We start from the raw sequence: 20,122 nt of genomic DNA, 5'->3' as shown, positions 1-20,122 counted from the left end.
GAATTGGAGATTGAATCTAGTTTAATTAAAGCATGCTTGATTATCTCATTGAAAAATATTACATTTATTTGGCTTCAAACTTCATTTCTTCCACATAGGGGTGGGAAAATATGGCCTAAAATCCATATTGTGATATACGTTGCAGCCTTTTACGATAACCATATAGTCTTTGGTATATGAAATCAAACAGAACCTTTTCACATCAGTTTACAAAGGCGCCACCTTTGGCTGCTGACATACGTACTGCGTCGTTTTGGGAAGTGTACGCACAGTGTAGTTGCTTTGTACTTACTTGAACATTTGCTGTGCATAGCTGGTTACTCTCCGCTGTAATGCGGTTTTAGCTACTTTTTCACTGTTTTTACGTTCAAGCAAGTTTAGCGGTTAGCATGGCTTATTTTTTCTCGTGTTCGGCGTGTCCGTGCGTTGCTGTTTCTCGTCCTCCAGTGATAATATTACTTGTAAGGAATGTAGTTTATTTGCCGCCATTGAAGGACATACCGAGACACAGCTGGAGTCTGTCTTAAAAATGCATTACCAAGATTGGGTGATAGTATTACAATATTCGGTTGTTAGAGCGGCCGTGCTGGCAACTTCAGAATTCCAGGTTCAATTCCCGGTTTCGCCAACTTCATCAGTGCTGTTGTCCTTGGCCATGACACTCTACCCACTTGCTCCCAGGAGCTTAAAGATGTAGATAATGGGTTTTACTACGTAAAGCGCTTTGAGTCAGTAGAGAAAAAGCGCTATATACAGTTGCGATCAAAAGTTTACATACACTTGTAAAGAACATATTGTCATGGCTGTCTTGAGTTTCCAATCATTTCTACAACTCTTATTTTTTAGTGATAGAGTGATTGGAGCACATACTTTTTGGTCACAAAAAAACATTTATGAAGTTTGGTTATTTTATACATTTATTATGGGTCTACTGAAAATGTGACCAAATCTGCTGGGTCAAAAGTTTACAAACAGCAATGTTAATATTTGGTTACATGTCCCTTGGCAAGTTTCACTGCAATAAGGCGCTTTTGGTAGCCATCTACAAGCTTCTGGCAAGCTTCTGGTTGAATTTTTGACCACTCCTCTTGACAAAATCGGTGCAGTTCAGCTAAATGTGTTGGTTTTCTGACATGAACTTGTTTCTTCAGCATTGTCCACATGTTTAAGTCAGGACTTTGGGAAAGCCATTCTAAAACCTTAATTCTAGCCTAATTCAGCCATTCCTTTACCACTTTGGACGTGTGTTAGGGGTCAATACCCTGTTGGAACACCCAACGGCGCCCAAGTTCCAACCTCTGGACTGATGATTTTAGGTTGTCCTGAAGAATTTGGAGGTAATCCTCCTTTTTCATTGACCCATTTACTCTCTGTAAAGCACCAGTTCCATTGGCAGCAAAACAGGCCCAGAGCATAATACTACCACCACCATGCTTGACGGTAAGAAGGGTGTTCCTGGGATTAAAGGCCTCACCTTTTCTTCTCCAAACATATTGCTGGGTATTGTGGCCAAACAGCTAAATTTTTGTTTCATCTGACGTCACATGGACAAAGGTCAGACCTTCTGGAGGAAAGTTCTGTGGTCAGATGAAACAAAAAAACTTTTGATCACGACTGTAAATATAATTAACTTATTCCCTTCACTTCATTGTTTATTTAGTGTCATCCTACATCTGAACTGTGAGGCACTGCCTCAACCATGACGTGGTATGTTTTGGATAAAGCATTCATTTTCTGTTCCTTTGCCAAGTCTTCCCATCATTCTAATTCAAGTTGCCCTTAGTTTGTTTTTCTCTGTCCAAAGAATCTTAGTCCAGAACACGATAGGCAGTCTTCCAGGCTTTTAAATGTTCAATCAATCAATGAATCAATGTTTACTTATATAGCCCGAAATCACGAGTGTCTCTAAGGGCTGCACAAGCCCTTAGAGATCCCACATCAGGGCAAGAAAAAACTCAACCCGGGTCGAAGATAATACCCAGATTCTTTACCGAGTCACCTTGTGTAATTGTTTGGTTGTCAAATGTTAAGTTCGTATTATTAAATAGGTGTCGGTGTCTAGCAGGACCGATAATCAGCATTTCCGTTTTCTTAGCGTTGAGTTGCAAAAAGTTAGCGGACATCCATGTGTCCATCCAAATGTTGATCGCCTTAGTACCAACACATGTACAAAACTGTTGATTTGGCAAAGCTTTAGGGTTTTCTCTATTTCCTAAATATGTTTTTTTTTTTCAGCATTACGACTGTCCTACATTGACGCCCTATTGCTGGTTCCCGCCTGAGTATGGACACGGTCTCATAGTTTTCCCAGATGGTGGACAATTTTAAACACAAAGGTGAGTAACCACATCAAGACCCCTCTACACCCACTCCGGTGTGACTCTTGTGGGCGTTGGACGTACACTGCGGTTCATAGACGATGTCATATGATAGGGACTGACGTGTGTGTAAGTGTCGTCATTGCGGGTTTATCTCTGCAAAGGGATTGAGGTAATATCTTATTTTCGATGCGAAGCAAGGCTCGAATTAAGCGTCTGCGGACGAGGCTCGGTTGTAGCTATTAGACGGAACGCTTGCTGATACATTCCACATTGTTGGAGATCCATGCTGTCAAGAGACGCTAACAAGCGCAATGTTATTTCCTGCATATTTTGTTTGTAAAAAGACCAGAGAAGGCTATCTTGGGACTATTTAGTCAGCAGTGTTGGAAGGTGGATATGTAGAATATTGAATATATGCTCTGCTGTTTTTAAGGTCCCTCCGCAAAATGCTTATCTAATATTTTCCACTTCATGGAGCACAGCTTTGTTAAAAAAAAAAAAAAGGACAAAGGCTTCACTACACATCCTAAAATAAGGCCTGTCAACTATCAGTCCACTGTAGATGTGGGAGCTTTTCTTGAGTAATTAGCTAAGCTAGTGTAACCCAGCTGGTTCGGCCCCCGTGCCTATTCACCGCATTTCGTATGGGTACTCGAGTAAGGATGTACGTCCGCAAACCTCACTCCCTGACCACGCAGAGCCGCTACCATAGTGCTGTGACCCGGATGAGAGTGAGTGAGTTTGAGGGGGGTTAGTGTAACTGGGCCAGCCAGTGTCACTGAAAACTTCAAAGAGTTTCCTTGCCGCTGGGTTAGCAGCTCAAGCTTTTAGCCTGGTGGCTAGCACACTCACCTCTCAATCGGGCGACGTGGATCTGTGCCCCATTCGGAGCGGTGGCAGGGAGGGAAGATCAGAAACACAACGTTGCGCCGCTACACTAGCATGGCATTGCTGTTAAAATGTGACATAGCTGTGCTAACGTTTGTCGACTCTTTGACTGGCAAGCTAATAAAGAAGGGAGTAGAAAACAAATGGTCTAGTGATGTAACGATATAAACATTTCATATCACGGTTATCGTGACCAAAACCGTTATCATTATTATTGTGGTATTGTTAAATTTGCTTAAACTACTTATACACTTATAATCCATCCATCCATCCATTTTCTACCGCTTATTCCCTTCGGGGTCACGGGGGGCGCTGGAGCCTATCTCAGCTGCAATCGGGCGGAAGGCGGGGTACACCCTGGACAAGTCGCCACCTCATCGCAGGGCCAACACAGATAGACAGACAACATTCACACACTAGGGCCAATTTAGTGTTACCAATCAACCTATCCCCAGGTGCATGCCTTTGGAGGTGGGAGGAAGCCGGAGTACCCGGAGGGAACCCACGCAGTCACGGGGAGAACATGCAAACTCCACACAGAAAGATCCCGAGGCCGGGATTGAACTCACGACTACTCAGGACCTTCGTATTGTGAGGCAGATGCACTAACCCCTCTGCCACCGTGCTGCCCTTACACTTATAATATACTTATTATATATATATATATATATATATATATATATATATATATATATATATATATATATATATATTAGGGCTGCAACAACTAATCGATTAAATCGATTAAAATTGATTATAAAAATAGTTGCCGATTAATTTAGTCATCGATTCGTTGGATCTATGCTATGCGCATGCGCAGAGGCTTTAAAAAAAAAAAAAAAAAAAAAAAAAAAAATTTAATAAAATAATATTTATTTATGAACTGCAACATGTACAAACAGCTGAGAAACAATAATCAAAATAAGTATGGTGCCAGTATGCTGTTTTTTTTCAATAAAATACTGGAAAGGATAGAAATGTAGCTTGTCTCTTTTATCCGATTATTAATCGATCAATCAAAGTAATAATCGACAGATTAATCGATCATCAAATGAATCGTTAGTTGCAGCCCTTATATATATATATATATATATATATATATATATATATATATATATATATATATATATATATATATATATATATATATATATATATATATATATATACTTATAAACCTGCTCAGTGGCCTTGTAGTTAGAGTGTCCGCCCTGAGATCGGTAGGTCGTGAGTTCAAACCCCGGCCGAGTCATACCAAAGACTATAAAAATGGGACCCATTACCTCCCTGCTTGGCACTCAGCATCAAGGGTTGGAATTGGGGGTTAAATCTCTAAAATGATTCCCGAGCGTGGCCACCGCTCATGCTCACTGCTCCCCTCACCTCCCAGGGGGTGGAACAAGGAGATGGGTCAAACGCAGAGAGTAATTTCACCACACCTAGTGTGTGTGTGACTATCAGGGGTACTTTACACAATCAGAAATCTTTAGACCAAGTTATATATCTTAGTATTTTATCTGTTTTAAAGGCCTACTAAAATGACATTTTTTTATTTAAACGGGGATAGCAGATCCGTTCTATGTGTCATACTTGATCATTTCGCGATATTGCCATATTTTTACTGAAAGGATTTAGTAGAGAACATCGACGATAAAGTTCGCAACTTTTGGTCGCTGACAAAAAAAGCCTTGCCTGTACCGGAAGTAGCGTGACGTCACAGGTTGAAGGGCTCCTCACATTTCCCCATTGTTTACAATGCAGCCAGAGCGATTCGGACCGAGAAAGTGACGATTACCCCATTAATTTGAGCGAGGATGAAAGATTTGTGGATGAGGAACGTGAGAGTGAAGGACTAGAGTGTAGTGCAGGACGTATCTTTTTTCGCTCTGACCGTAACTTAGGTACAAGGGTTCATTGGATTCCACACTTTCTCCTTTTTCTATTGTGGATCACGGATTTGTATTTTAAACCACCTCGGATACTATATCCTCTTGAAAATGAGAGTCGAGAACGCGAAATGGACATTCACAGTGACTTTTATCTCCACGACAATACATCGGCGAAGCTCTTTAGCTACGGAGCTAACGTGATAGCACATCGGGCTTAAATGCAGATAGAAACAAAAGAAATAAACCCCTCACTGGAAGGATAGACAGAAAATCAACAATACTATTAAACCATGGACATGTAAATACACGGTTAATGCTTTCCAGGCTGGCGAAGCTTAACAATGCTGTTGCTAACGACACCATTGAAGCTAACTTAGCAACGGGACTTCTACAGAGCTATGCTAAAAACATTAGCTATCCACCCAAGCCAGCCCTCATCTGCTCATCAACACCCGTGCTCACCTGCGTTCCAGCGATCGGCGGAGCGACAATCATAGATGCGGTCGGCGGCCCGGAGACGGAGGAAGTCAAGGTGAGGTCGGCGGCTAGCGCGTCTGCTATCCATCTCAAAGTCCTCCTGGTTGTGTTGCTGTAGGCCTCCGCTAATACACCGATCCCACCTACAACTTTCTTCTTTGCAGTTTTCATTGTTCATTAAAAAAATTGCAAAAGATTCACCAACACAGATGTCCAGAATACTGTGGAATTTTTAGATGAAAACAGAGCTTTTTGTATTGGATTCAATGGTGTACCAATACATCCGGTTCAACGATTGACGTCACGCGCATACGTCATCATACATAGACATTTTCAACCGGAAGTTTAGCGGGAAATTTAAAATTGCACTTTATAAGTTAACCTGGCCGTATTGGCATGTGTTGCAATGTTAAGATTTCATCATTGATATATAAACTATCAGACTGCGTGGTCGGTAGTAGTGGGTTTCAGTAGGCCTTTAATGGCTAAATTTGTATTGTTTTGTTGGTATGTACTGTAGCACTTTAAGATGTATTTAAATGAAAAGAGCGTAACAAATGTGGCGTTGTGGTGTCCTACTCTGTTCATCGGTCCTTGAACACACCGGAAAAAACCTATTCCTCCAAGTATAGATAGATTACTCTGCTGTAAGAGAGCACAGCATGTAGTTCAGTGTGCACAATTAAGTATCTTAGTTGCTAATTTTTTAAATTTCAGATTTGGGTATTTTGTTTCGTTGAAAGATGTCTCTTGTCTTATTGTTAACTTTTAAGCTAGTGAGATGGTGCCAGTCAGTACCTGAGTTTATCAAAGTGCAGTTCTCGATCACGGTTTTCTGATCATCCCAATTTAAAATGGAAGTAGTAACCCTCGGGAGTTTTACCCTGGTTATCGTTGATACCTGTTGTCGTTACATCCCTAGAATGGACCAATCCCTAACAGCTAAGTGAAAGTATTGTATGGCCGTTTCAGCACACCGAACTCTGCGACTTAGCCGTGCTAATGGCATAGCAACGGATTTAATAACAGCTTTGCGTGGCACTGCAAATGACGGCGGGGCGACAGTGATGCTTCTTTGTTTCCTTGATGCTTGGATGACCATACACATTTAAGCACAGGGAGTTGACAGTAATGACTCTTGTCTCTTGTCAAAAGGCCGTAATAGTCTTTGGAGACGTCCTCCCCTGCTGGGCGGGGGCCAAGCTCTGCTGAAAAATGGACTTAGAGTTTGGTAAAGAGGATTTTCGTTGGTAGATTTCATTGCATCTAGTCATTAAAAATATTTCCATATGGGATATTTGTGTATAAGAGGCTTGGCATTCAAATTAGAAGAGGGCATGGCTTATCAAACACATAATATTAGTGTTTGCTAATATCTTTTTATCAATTTCTCAATGGGTAGCGAGGTTATGCAAAAAGCCTTTGCAATATTAGTTAAGAGTGGGCATTTGACTATTTCTTATATTTATTTATAACATGTTTTACATCAAATTGATCAATTCAAAAATGTTCTGAACTGCCGTTTCCACGCCACTGTTGTATGCCTGTAGTGGTTGTGCCATAATATGGTCAATCAAAAACTGACACCCAAGCAAGATTAAATATCTAAAAAAAGGGGATTTTCTGACCCGAATATAAAATAACCATGAATACAAAGCGACCCCTGAATTCAAGACAACCCCTCTTTTTAAGGCAATATTCTGGAAAAACATTTTTAAAGATAGTCAAATACCAAATAAATCCATACACATACTAGTATTCACCATCAGTGAAGTAACTGGTAGATTGCAAAAAAAAGGATATTGTATTTGTAGCTGTTCAACAGTTGTTTGAAACTGCTTCACTGATCAGTATTATTTTTAAATCAGCATCATAACTCCTCATCTAGTTGTTGCAACTTGTTTTAAACCTTGATGTTTGCTATTTTAGCTTGCTGAGACTTAATTTTTTGCAGTGTTTTATCACTATTTGATAAATGCCACGTGTCTTCAATTTTTGTCTTTAATTTAGGGATTTTTTTTTTCTTCATATTTCCATAACAAACAATAAGCAAACTACAAAAAAACATAGTATTTTATCAACCATATACATTATATCCGATTTTCTCAAACTTTTTTCATCAACTACCACTTCAGAAAACACTTAGCTCTCCAAGTACCACCATAATGACCAACTTGAAATACAGTAGCGTAGTAGGCCTAAATGTTCATCAAAAACAAGGCAGAGGTTTTATTTAACATGTATATTTTAATACATTTGGATACTGTAACATGACACACAGTTTGAACAGTATCGCTGTGTTTAAATCTTTGATTCTTCGACATACCACTAGGTGGAGCTTGCGTACCACAGTTTGAGGATTCTTTATCATATCATATATCAGTGTGTTGCAACATTTTACTCGTTTCAGGTCACATCTTTATTTTCGAGCTAGATTTTGAAAAATACATCTCCGATTTTAGCATATATGACTCAAAATAAGCACATTGGTCGCATTGCTTGGGTTTTTAGATGTGTAGTGAAGCCTGTTTAAAAAAATCTACTCTTAGTTTAGGGTTCTGTCTGCTAATTGTCAGTGCCTTATTTACGAGACAATTTGCATGCATCAAAACAAGCAATCATGCTGCAATATATTTTGCATAATTCCGTTTTTTTAGCTTAAGTTTTCCTTTCCCTAGAGATCATTTGAACATTTGACGGAAGCATAACAATTACATAAGTGCAGGTTGAAAAGGTTGTGTCATCAGAGCAGTTTTGTGCAGTACTCCGAAAGTAGGAGGCGAAGTCTCAGAGACGACTCCTCGATTGGTCCAAGATGACCTTAAAGTCAAAGGGATTCGGCATGCAAAAGTTTCTTAAACTAACCTTCTCCCTGGCTTTTGTGTCCCATAAAGAAGTAGTCCCGCATTTATTCACAAACATATGTAGAAAACAGTCGACGCTGTCAAATGTATCAGTATTTTTTATTTTTTTTGCTCCCTGCTAGTGACACAACAGCAGGTGTTAGGGGAGATGATGATGATGATGATGTACCAGCAAAGGGCAAACATTGTGTTGACTTAGTGAACAGTTGGTGCTGACACCTGTGTGCCAACCTAGCAATATGTCGCCACCTCTTCAGCGCAAACTTTATTCACACTGTCACAAATCAACATCACAATCTTGCACGGGGAACAAGTGTCTTCTTCAATTTTGAATACTATTCACTTATCATGTTATATATTTCTTTTGTACTCCCTTATCTTAATTATTGTGTCGAAATCTGGGGTAACAATTACAAAACAAACATTAAATCTATATTCTTACTTCAAAAGAAAGCGATTAGAATTGTAAATTATGCAGATTATCATGACCATACCAATGCTCTGTTTATTAAATTAAAAACATTAAAACTGCACGATCTTGTTGACCTCAACACTGCTATTGTGACGTACAAAGCTCATAACCACATGCTGCCTGGGTGTCTACAGGAGAGGTTTAAACCCAGAGAGAATCCCTATGACCTCAGAGGTTCAGCTGTCTTCCAGAAAGCTAAGATAAGAACAAGCTTAAAAAGTAGATGTGTTTCTGTCAGGGGGGTTCAACTGTGGAACAGCTTGGATTATTCCTTAAAATGTTCCAGTTCTATTCACACATTTAAAAAACACTTTAAGACCAATGTCTTGAAAAAATATATCACTCTAGAATCAACACAGTAGTTAATACTATGATCAATGTTAATTCAAATACTAAATGTGGGTTATAAATAATAATGGAAGTACAATTGTTTGTATATAGTATATACATTGGTACAAAGGTTTAACATGTCTACAAGGATATTTCACATGCCTTTACTGTGTATATAATTGAACTGTGTTTATGTTATGTATAATGTGTACTTATAATATGTTGTACAATGGACATTCAATAATTTTCGGAAGTTTATTTTGTACTTGACATTGTTTATAGGGTTAGGCGCAATAAGTGTTCAACTTCAGCCTAAACCCTTTCGGTCTGCAACATTTTCATTTTCAATTTAAGAATGTACAACTGTTTGTTTATTTTGTTGACGATTGACCGAAGAATAATAAACTTGAAACTTGAAACTTGAAACAATCCCTATGTAAGACGAGAACCCATGTTTTTTTACTATTTTTGTATGCATTCTAATTTGTAATGTATGGTAAGCACGAGTTGGCTAAAAATTCAGCTTTTGAGTCCATAAAGCTTTTTAAAAAAACATCCAAAAACTGCCAACAATCTTGTGACCTGAATATTAAGCGCTAACATCGAGGAACTACTTTTAGCAGCGCTGTGGTCACTGAGAGGTAACTACTGTATATTCACATATGACCCTTCCGCCCGAATGCAGCTGAGATAGGCTCCAGACAAGCGGTAGAAAATGGATGGATGGATGGATCCTGTGAGCTGTTGCATCACCTCTGAGTTGGTGAAAGTTAATTCTATATAAAAAAAAAAAAACAATAACCCTCACTTGCATTGTAGAAGGTTATGACCATAAACCGAGAATATGGTCAACTTTGACATTCAACTTAGAAGAGATGGCAGAAAAAACTTTTTAATTTTTTAAATTTGTTTATACCTGCGTGAGGATTATGATTCATTCTTCACCTGACCTTGTGGTTAGAGTGTCCGCCATGAGATCGGTAGGTTGTGAGTTCAAAACCCGGCCGAGTCATACCAAAGACTATAAAAATGGGACCCATTGCCTCCCTGTTTGGCACTCAGCATCAACGTTTGGAATTGGGGGTTAAATCACTAAATGATTCCCGGGCGCAGCCACCGCTGCTGCTCACTTCTCCCCTCACTTCCCAGGGTGTGAACATGGGGATGGGTGAAATGCAGAGGATAATTTCACCGCAACTAGTGTGTGTGACAATCATTGGAACTTTAACTTTAAACAGGAAGATATGAACTTCCCATCAGTCGGCATCCCAAGTGAGAGCACACATTGTACAGTAAATTATTGTTTTATTATGTTCGTAGTTTGTATTTCTTGTTCAGCACCTAGCAATATTGCTACTTTCTGACCAGCTTATCACTCAGCTTCTAAAACGTGTAGCTCATCCCGGGTATATTCAGGCTCAAACATGTACGATTCTGGATCACCATTTGTCCCAAAGTAGTTGATTTTGGCTCTCATGAAGTCTGTTAGGATTAGTTGTAGTTGTTGAAGGGAAATATAAGTTGTGATGTGTCTGTTAAATTAATGCAATGCCGTATGCGTAAAATGACATAAATACTTAAGTGAATGTGCCTGTTCCTACATTACATATACAAAACCCAAAACCAGTGCAGTTGGCACGTTGTATAATTCGTAAATAAAAACAGAATACAATGATTTGCAAATCCTTTTCCAACTAAATTTCTTGCAAATATTAGCTCATTTGGAATTTGATGTCTGCAACACATTTAAAAAAAGCTGGCACAAATGGCAAAAAAGACTGAGAAAATTGATGAATGTTCATCAAACATCCCACAGGTGAACAGGCTAATTGGGAACGGATGGGTGCCATGATTGGGTATACAAGCAGCTTCCATGAAATGTCCAGTCATTCACAAACAAGGATGGGGCGAGGGTCACCACTTTGAACAAATGTGTGAGAAAATTGTCGAACAGTTTAAGAACAACATTTCTCCACAAGGTATTGCAAGGAATTTAGAGATTTTACCATCAACTGTCTGTAATATCATCAAAAGGTTCAGAAAATCTGGAGAAATAACTGCACGTAAGCGATGATATTACGGACCTTCCATCCCTCAGGCAGTATTGCATCAAAAAGCGACATTGGTGTGTAAAGGATATCACCACATGGGCTCAGGAACACTTCAGAAAACCACTGTCAGTAACTATAGTTTGTCGCCACATCTGTAAGTGCAAGTTAAAACTCTACTATGCAAAGCCAAAGCCATTTATCAACAACACCCAGAAACGCCGCCTGGCTTCACTGGGCCAGAGCTCATCTAAAATGGACTGATGCAATGTGGAAAAGTGTTCTGTGGTCTGACGAATCCACAGTTCAAATTGTTTTTGTAAACTGTGGTGGTAAGGGGGTATATTAGTGCCCAAAGCATGGGTAACTTACACATCTGTGAAAGCACCATTAATGCTGAAAATTACATACAGGTTTTGGAGCAACATATGTTGCCATCCAAGCAACGTTATCATGCACGCCCCTGCATATTTCTGCAAGACAATGCCAAGCCACATTTTACAACAGCGTGGCTTCAAAGTAAAAGAGTGCGGGTACTAGACTGGCCTGCCTGTAGTCCAGACCTGTCTCCCATTGAAAATGTGTGGCGCAATATGAAGCCTAAAATACCACAACGGAGACCCTGGACTGTTCAACAACTTAAGCTGTACATCAAGCAAGAATGGGAAATAATTCCACCTGAAAAACTTAAAATATGGGTGTTGTTAAAAGGAAAGGCCATGTAACACAGTGGTAAAAATGCCCCTGTGCCAACTTTTTTGCAATGTGTTGCTGCCATTAAATTCTAAGTTAATGATTATTTGCACAAAAAAAATATGTTTCTCAGTTCTAACATTAAGTATCTTGTCTTTGCAGTCTATTCAATTGAATATAAGTTGAAAAGGATTTGCAAATCATTGTATTCTGTTTTTATTTACGAAATACACAACGTGCCAACTTCACTGGTTTTGGGTTTTGTATAATTACAGCGTGAATATAAATTGTTGGAGGTTTTTGGAGGTTTTTAGAGCGCTTTATGGGTGCATTGACTTTTGCTAGCATTTATTTGTGAGTTAGAATGCATTAAAAAAAAGACAAATGTGTGTGCTTGTCTCACATAAGGCTTGTGAATGATAGGCAACATTCCAAATAAAGTACAGTTCCACTTTGAGGATGTTCTTCTTGTTAATGAGCACCAAATGTCAGAAAAATCTGTTATCTGCCTCACGTGTTTTCTATACCTTTTTGGAGAGAAAAAGTATCGCTTTTGACATTTCGGGTTTTGATGACGTCATGAAGGAAGAAAAAAAAGCAAGTTTCGCTACGCGTCTTAAAATAACATTTTGAGAGCAGAGGCGCTCAAACGGCCTCATTTATTGTTTCAGATTTTAATGAAGTCTTAAAAAAAAGCCTCCTTCCTCAAGGACATGCTATGGCCTCTGTCCCGTCCTGAGCCAGATGAAGCCACCCAGCGTATAAGAGCCGGGAAGAGCATAAAAGTTTTTTACCGCTTTTGGCGCAGGGTGTGAACTCTTGTTACCTTTGAAATGATAAAGCTATTGTTGGAGCCAAATAAAAGGATGACATTGCATCAAAGACGACTTTTTGGATCGATCTTTACACACCACAAGATACAAGGTACAACAGTAGCGCGTCATAACAAAGCTGCTACGGCTCAACACTTTATTAGCACGACACTTTGTACGGACATTTTACTGTGTGCACAGAAGATAACTTTGTTTATAAACTCGCACACAAAAAACAAGCTTTGCTACGCCTTAAAACATGGTCAACTATCCGGCAGTTAGCTACAGACGTGGAAGCTGTAGGTTTGATTATTTTGTTAGTGCTGCTAACTAGGGCCGCACGATTAATCGAAATCAAATCGACATAATTAGTGCGGTAAATAACCGCAACAGGCTGAGGTTTTACTTTTTTTCCTCCGCCGTCACCGCCATTTGAGTGACATGCATGTTCGCCAATCAGAATTGTTCGTCTCTCGCTTCAAAAAGGAAAAAAAGACGTCTTACTTTGTGCATCTCTCTCAGCACCCGGCCGCGTTTATTTAACCATAGAATTAACCGAACATGTCAGTCATTCACAATCTTTGTTTGGGCAGAGACTAGAGCGGTACAGAGAGCCTGGCGACAGTGCAAAGTGTCGAGAAGTAACACAAATGAGGAGGAACAAATATGATTATAAAGCCAAATGTCACATTGGAATATTTCAGCTTTAAATTGGATTGGCAATATGAGCCCATCAACACAGACGAAAGAGCGAAAATGCCGCGATCAAACGTCCAACCTAATTTTTCCAAGTGTGAAAAAAAATCACTTTTAGGTTGTTAAATATCTATTTAGGTTAAGTTTTTGCCTACAGAAATTAGTATTTTATTTTGTTAGTTTATTTAGGATAAATAAGTAGGATAAAATTAGGATTTATGTTTTACATAAGCTGTTTGTGTATGTAAAACTGTTTGTTTATTTTGTTGACCACTGACCGAAGAAGAAATAATAAACTAAAGGATAACAATGTTATTAACCTTCCAATTACAGTACAATGGTAAACAATTATACAGCAATTAGAAATACAAGTTTATATCTTTTTGAATGTTTATTATATATTATGATTACCGTATTTTTCGGTCTATAAGTCGCAGTTTTTTGTTAAATATCACATAATATTATTTAGCTCATTCACGTAAGAGACTAGACGTATAAGATTTCATGGGATTTAGCGATTAGGAGTGACAGATTGTTTGGTAAACGTATAGCATGTTCTATATGTTGTAGTTATTTGAATGACTCTTACCATAATATGTTACGTTAACATACCAGGCACATTCTCAGTTGTTTATTTATGCGTCATATAACGTACACTTATTCAGCCTGTTGTTCACTATTCTTTATTTATTTTAAATTGCCTTTCAAATGTCTATTCTTGGTGTTGGGTTCTACCAAATAAATTTCCCCCAAAAATGCGACTTATACTCCAGTGCGACTTATATATGTTTTTTTCCTTCTTTATTATGCATTTTCGGCCAGTGCGACTTATACTCCGGTGCGACTTATACTCCGAAAAAATACGGTACATTAAATAAATGCTGAATAGTATTTTTTTATTGATTATTCCTTCAGTTAAAGAGCATGATGTAGACACAAGATCTGAGTCTGTCTGCAGAAAGCCAAATAGTAAGTAAATGATTGCATGTTCTAATGTGTGGCACCTTGAAACAAGAATATGTTGTTTAGTAGTCAAAACGTCACTTGTTATTTTCCCAGTTTTATGCCTTTGTATGTATAAAATATAAAAATCACAATTTTGGAGAGAAAAATCGCAACTAAGCTTTTTCTCAAAATCGTGCAGCCAGACTGCTAACGTCCGTGTCCTTTTGGTCCAGTCCTCAATGTTGTCGTGTGTAATTTGGCAAATTTTCCATTGAACAAATGCAGTGTTCCAGTGTATATGTACGAAGTGGATGAAGTACCAATCGTTCTTGGAGATGCACGCTCTGTCAGGAGAAGAGATGGACAAACACAGCTGTGACAGTCTTCCGCTGTCGTCCGGGTTCCATGGACCACCAAGCACAGACATGACTTTGAGCAGTTTTGACTTTGTTTATTTTTCAATAATACTCAGTCTCTTCGGGTCACTTTTCAGCTCCTCTTTCTGATCGTTCTTCGGTCCGCTTTTCAGCCTGCCGCGTCGTCTTTGTCTGCCTCTCGCTCTCTTCCGCACTGCATCCACTGTTCGTTCTCCAACTCCTTCTGCCGCGACGTTCTCGGCTGCTGCCCTTTTACACACTGATATTTGTTTCGGAGTCGATCCCGGCGCGCCTCGCCTCTGGCCCGCCGGCCACGCCTCCTCGCTGCCATCTCGGGGTCGGCCCCGACGTGCCCTGCCTCGCTGTTGGTCTGCCGGCCTGCCGGCCACGCCTCCCCACAACAGCTCATTAGCATTAAAGCCACAGACACAGAAAAGGCTGTGTTGCTTACAGGTCTTATTCAAAGCTCTTTGAAACTGTCCAAATTCTAGCATTATGGCCTGATTTTGGTCAGTACGCTTTTTCAGTGGCGGGCCGTGCGTTTCCCACCTAGGCCCTCAGTGATATCCGACTTCAATGATTACCTCTCAAAATACCATCATTTATGTCACCACCTGACCATTGCTGGAGAAATACTATACAGGAACACATTTACGCACTACTGGGCATTGTACAACACGGGTTATTTTCTGGCGCATTTAAAAATCAATAAACCCGCATCAGCAATTAAAACATATCTTATGTGGTACTGTCATAATTAAAATTGCAAAAAACATTTAAAACGTGAACAAATCAAGAAATAAAATATCTGAACTCATATTTCATCGACAGCTGAGCTATTTTCCGTGGTTGGCTGACATGGTCTCACAAGATGTAGTTTCTCTTTAAATATTCTTCTTGAAAATGGCCTTGCAAATATATGTGTTGTCTTGTCTAATCATAAAAGATGCAGACAAGGTGTGTTGGCTGAGTTCTTAAAGTTTACTCCATAGCGTGCTCATCAAAAACATTCTACATTAAACCTAAACGCGGCTACTGCGCATGTTCTTCACTACTGTGCCATGCTGGGTAATGGAGTTCTTATGCTACCTGGCTCATAACATCACAATATATATCAGCCTTAGGCCATCTAGAAGGCCTTACTGACAACAACTCGTGACCTGGTGGGCTATCGCGACTGTCTATCAACTGTATGTCCCCGTTCACTTACAGTGCACGGACGCTTGCATTGTTGATTCTGAAGGCCCCGGGCAGATTTGTACAGCATGACAACATAAGCTAGCTGAATTTTGATTGGATAAAACCTAAATAAACTTAAAAACAACAGCGCTGGAAGGAGCAAAATATGTCATGAAGAGAATTTGAATACTTTTAGATATTTAGGGAAAGTAAATTAAAAATTACTTTTATCTTTAATTATGATCATGATTTCTGGTTATGTTAGGCCAGCAAAGAAGGCCTTGCTGGCCCTATTTGGACATCTGACATTTATTTAAAATTGTTAAGAAATACTAAAATATGGCACTTTTGTAAATATTTTTTCTTTATTTATCTCAAGCTGCTGCCCGCCTCACACTTTGGTTCTAGTACGTCCTTTTACACGAGGGCGTTTTGACTTTAAGTAACATGAAAACCCAAAGTTGAAGTTGACGGATTCCGTGTCCTATTGTAGTCGCAACAGAGGTTGGAGGTCGTCCGTGTTGGCTCAGGACACGGGCCGCTGTATTTATGGCCGCCCCCTCCCCTTTCCTACCCTCCCCTTCCTCTGTGGTCGCTGCTTTAATATGTCAACATAAACGAGGCAGGATTGAGTGTCTGGTGACAGGGGGCATTTTTCACCGCTCCCGCTGCCTTCCTCCTCTTTCCCTGGGCTCAAGGTCCAGACACTCTTTTTCTGGCCCGTGACGAAATCTTAACAAGGACGCCTGGCGTTCCCAGCTGACGCTGATTTTTTTCCCTCTCCTCCTTCTCCTGTGAGTTGGAACATTGCAAAGGGCAAAGCAAGGAAAATAGCGGATTAAGGTGCTTGGATAGACTATCAATCTTTCATCAATGCGGGAAGTGACTTTTCATTAACGGAATCCTCTTGAGTTTCGACCCCTAATTGCTCTACTCAGCGTCCAGTTGGAATATTAATGATAACATCTCGGATGGACTCTTCCTTGCTTTATGCAACCTCACTCCACGGTTATTGGTCACCTGTGATTATTGTTGAGGACATTTCGATCATAGAAGATCTATCAGTCAATCCAATCTTTTCTTAAGGCATTAATAGCTGATGACAGATACAGGCCAGAAATATCAGACATTTTCTTCCGCCAGCTCATAGTTAGTGCCTCCGTTACTATGGTAACCGTGTAGCAATACACACATGCTATACATCCACAAAACCAGAAGAATGTCTGCTTAAATCGCAAGAAACACATTTACATCAAAACAAAATACAATTTAGAATACACTTAAAAGGGGCCATATTTTTACCACCAGACCTTCGTAACTTAGATTCAATACCCCTCTTCAAGACTCAAAACACACCTATTCCTGACTGCTTATTCATTGTATTCATCTTATCTTCTCTATCTTTGTTGTTGTTGTTTTTTATCTAATTTGATTTTATTGTTTTGATTTTATACGGTGTCCTTGAGTGCCCAGAAAGGCGCCTTATAAATAAAATGTATTATTATTATTATTATATTATGTTTTTTTTCTACATTAAAACACTTCCTTGAGGTCTACATAACATGTAATGGTGGTTCTTTGGTCAACATTTTGCATAGATTATGTTTTACAGACCGTCTTCAAACTGCTTTCTGACCGTCTCTTCGGGATGCCCTGTTTTGTGGGTGGTCTTATTTAGATAGATAGATGGATAGATAGTATTTTATTGATTTCTTCAGGAGAGTTCCCTCAGGAATATTACAATTCCAGCAGCAGTGTACAGTAGGGGTGTGGGAAAACATCGATTCAAATTCGAATCGCGATTCTCACGTTGTGCGATTCAGAATCGATTCTCATTTTTAAAAAATCTATTTTTTTTATTTATTTAAAAAAATATTAAACATTTTTTAAAAATTTTTTTTATTAATCAATCCAACAAAACAATACACAGCAATACCATAACAATGCAATCCAATTCCAAAACCAAACCCGACCCAGCAACACTCAGAACTGCAATAAACAGAGCAATTGAGAGGAGACACAAACACGACACAGAACAAACCAAAAGTAGTGAAACAAAAATGGATATTAACAGTATCAATATTAGTTACAATTTCAACATAGCAGTGATTAAAAATCCCTCATTGACATTATCATTAGACATTTATAAATTAAAAAAAAAAAGAACAATAGTGTCACAGTGGCTTACACTTGCATCGCATCTCATAAGCTTGACAACACACTGTGTCCAATATTTTCACAAAGACAAAATAAGTCATATTTTTGGTTCATGTAATAGTTAAAACAAATTTACATTATTGCAATCAGTTGATAAAACATTGTCCTTTACAATTATAAAGGCTTTTTTACAAAAATCTACTACTCTGCTTGCATTTCAGCAGACTGGGGTAGATCCTGCTGAAATCTATGTATTGAATGAATAGAGAATCGTTTTGAATCGGGAAAAAAATCGTTTTTGAATCGAGAATTGTATTGAATTGAAAAAAAAAAAAATCGATTTTGAATCGAATCGTGGGACACCCAAAGATTCACAGCCCTAGTGTACAGAATTGAGATCGAATTTAAAAAGTAAGTAATAAGTAAATAATGGCGGTATAAATGGAAATAAAATAGAACATATTACAATAAGAATAACAATAAAAAGCAACAATAAGAATATAAATATAACAGTAAAAATAAGAATATAACAAGAGAAACTAGGCAGTAGTGACCATGTTATGAAAATGTATTGCACTGTAAATTGCACTGTTGGTTTTTTTGCAGTTTACTTCAGTATTGTTATTGTTTTGCAGCCCCTGTCATCCTAGTACCAGATGACCTAAATAACGCCTTTTCAAAATGTTTTAATTGATTCAATTTGTCATATATAGGATTAACCATTCGGAATGATCGCTTTTCGCCCCCGCACTCCTATAGATCAGTAATGATACTAGAAATGCAACTATGGCCATCTTGTAGAGTTACATAAACTACATTGAGGTTGCCTGCCTATGAAACTGAGGCAGCAGCAGTAATTCAAACACTGAATTAAAATCACTACCCAAACTTTTGGCCTAGACTGCAGGCCACACACTCAGCGACTAGCTGCAGTTCGGGGATGAGAGAATGAACGGTATTTATTTAATGGAGACCCGTTATACACATTTTTGCCCTTTGTGTTTGATTTGTGGACTCCGACAAAAAGCTATGTAGATCTTTCCAGATCAGCATCCCGTGGCTGTATTTTCTGCGTTCCGCGATAACGGTCTGTGTAATCAACCCCTTTTCTAATTTGGGTTTTGAACTAATAGCGTTTCAATGATAACATCAAATAACACTAAATAAACTGAAAGCCAGTTTATTTCAAATAGGCATCCCTTTTACGAGATATGTTCTCCAGGTGTTTCGTCTCTAAAATCTTGTTTAGTAATGGATACGAGTGAAGTGGAGCACCAGACAGATTTAATACGGAGTGGGTCCTCGAGTAGTAACCCGTTTAATAGTAGGCAAATCAATGCCTAAGGTGACATGTAGATTTGATTTACGATAACTCTGTAATCTCTGAACAATTTATGGCAGTAGTAAAGGACAGATTGATGTGGGTGGGGGTCATTTATTGGTCCAACCTGTGTCCAGGCATGCTGGGTTGTTTTTATGTGCCTACCACTCACCATTGCATGCACCCCAACCCAACCTTGTTCTGATTACTAAAGGTAAAAATTGACTTTCTGTCTGATTACGGAATGATCCGCACACGTTGGCCGCTTAGGCTCTTAGAACAGTGGCAAAGCTGCAAATGTTTCCTCAAAACAGCAGTGTGCTGCTTTGTACTTGGATGGTATTATTGATGGAAACACTATCATTGAAGAGCTGATACAACGTTGGTTCTGTTGCTGTCGGGGGCAGACTTGAACAAAAATGTGTCCCTGGACTTTTTGGTCCAGGCTGGCCCACTGCAATCCCAGAGAGTAGATATTTCATCAGAGGTGTCCAAAGAGTGGCACGGCCGCTTGAGTTGTGTCAGCAGCATAATGTTAAAATAAACTTAATTTAAAAAGAACAGTGAAAATGTACGAAAAAAAGCAAAAACATGTAATATAATGACAAAAAGCTGAAATGTTCATACTTAGTCACAACACAGCTGACACATGT

The 20,122-nt window shown here is 39.0% G+C and overlaps 1 protein-coding gene across 1 annotated transcript in view; it reads left to right on the top strand.

Annotated features, from left to right (window-relative positions):
- The window catches only part of LOC133658899 (interleukin-1 receptor accessory protein-like 1-B), a 1,088,311-nt gene that overhangs the window by 87,183 nt on the left and 981,006 nt on the right, over window positions 1-20,122 (top strand). The window contains exon 2 of the mRNA XM_062061400.1: window positions 2,236-2,336. The gene's annotated coding sequence lies outside the window, so the exon portion shown is untranslated. The remainder of the gene's footprint in view (window positions 1-2,235; window positions 2,337-20,122) is intronic.

This window comes from Entelurus aequoreus, linkage group LG10 (genome assembly GCF_033978785.1).
Source record: "Entelurus aequoreus isolate RoL-2023_Sb linkage group LG10, RoL_Eaeq_v1.1, whole genome shotgun sequence".
In the NCBI taxonomy this organism is placed as follows: Eukaryota; Metazoa; Chordata; class Actinopteri; order Syngnathiformes; family Syngnathidae; genus Entelurus; species Entelurus aequoreus.
This window is presented reverse-complemented; position numbering and strand designations above follow the sequence as displayed.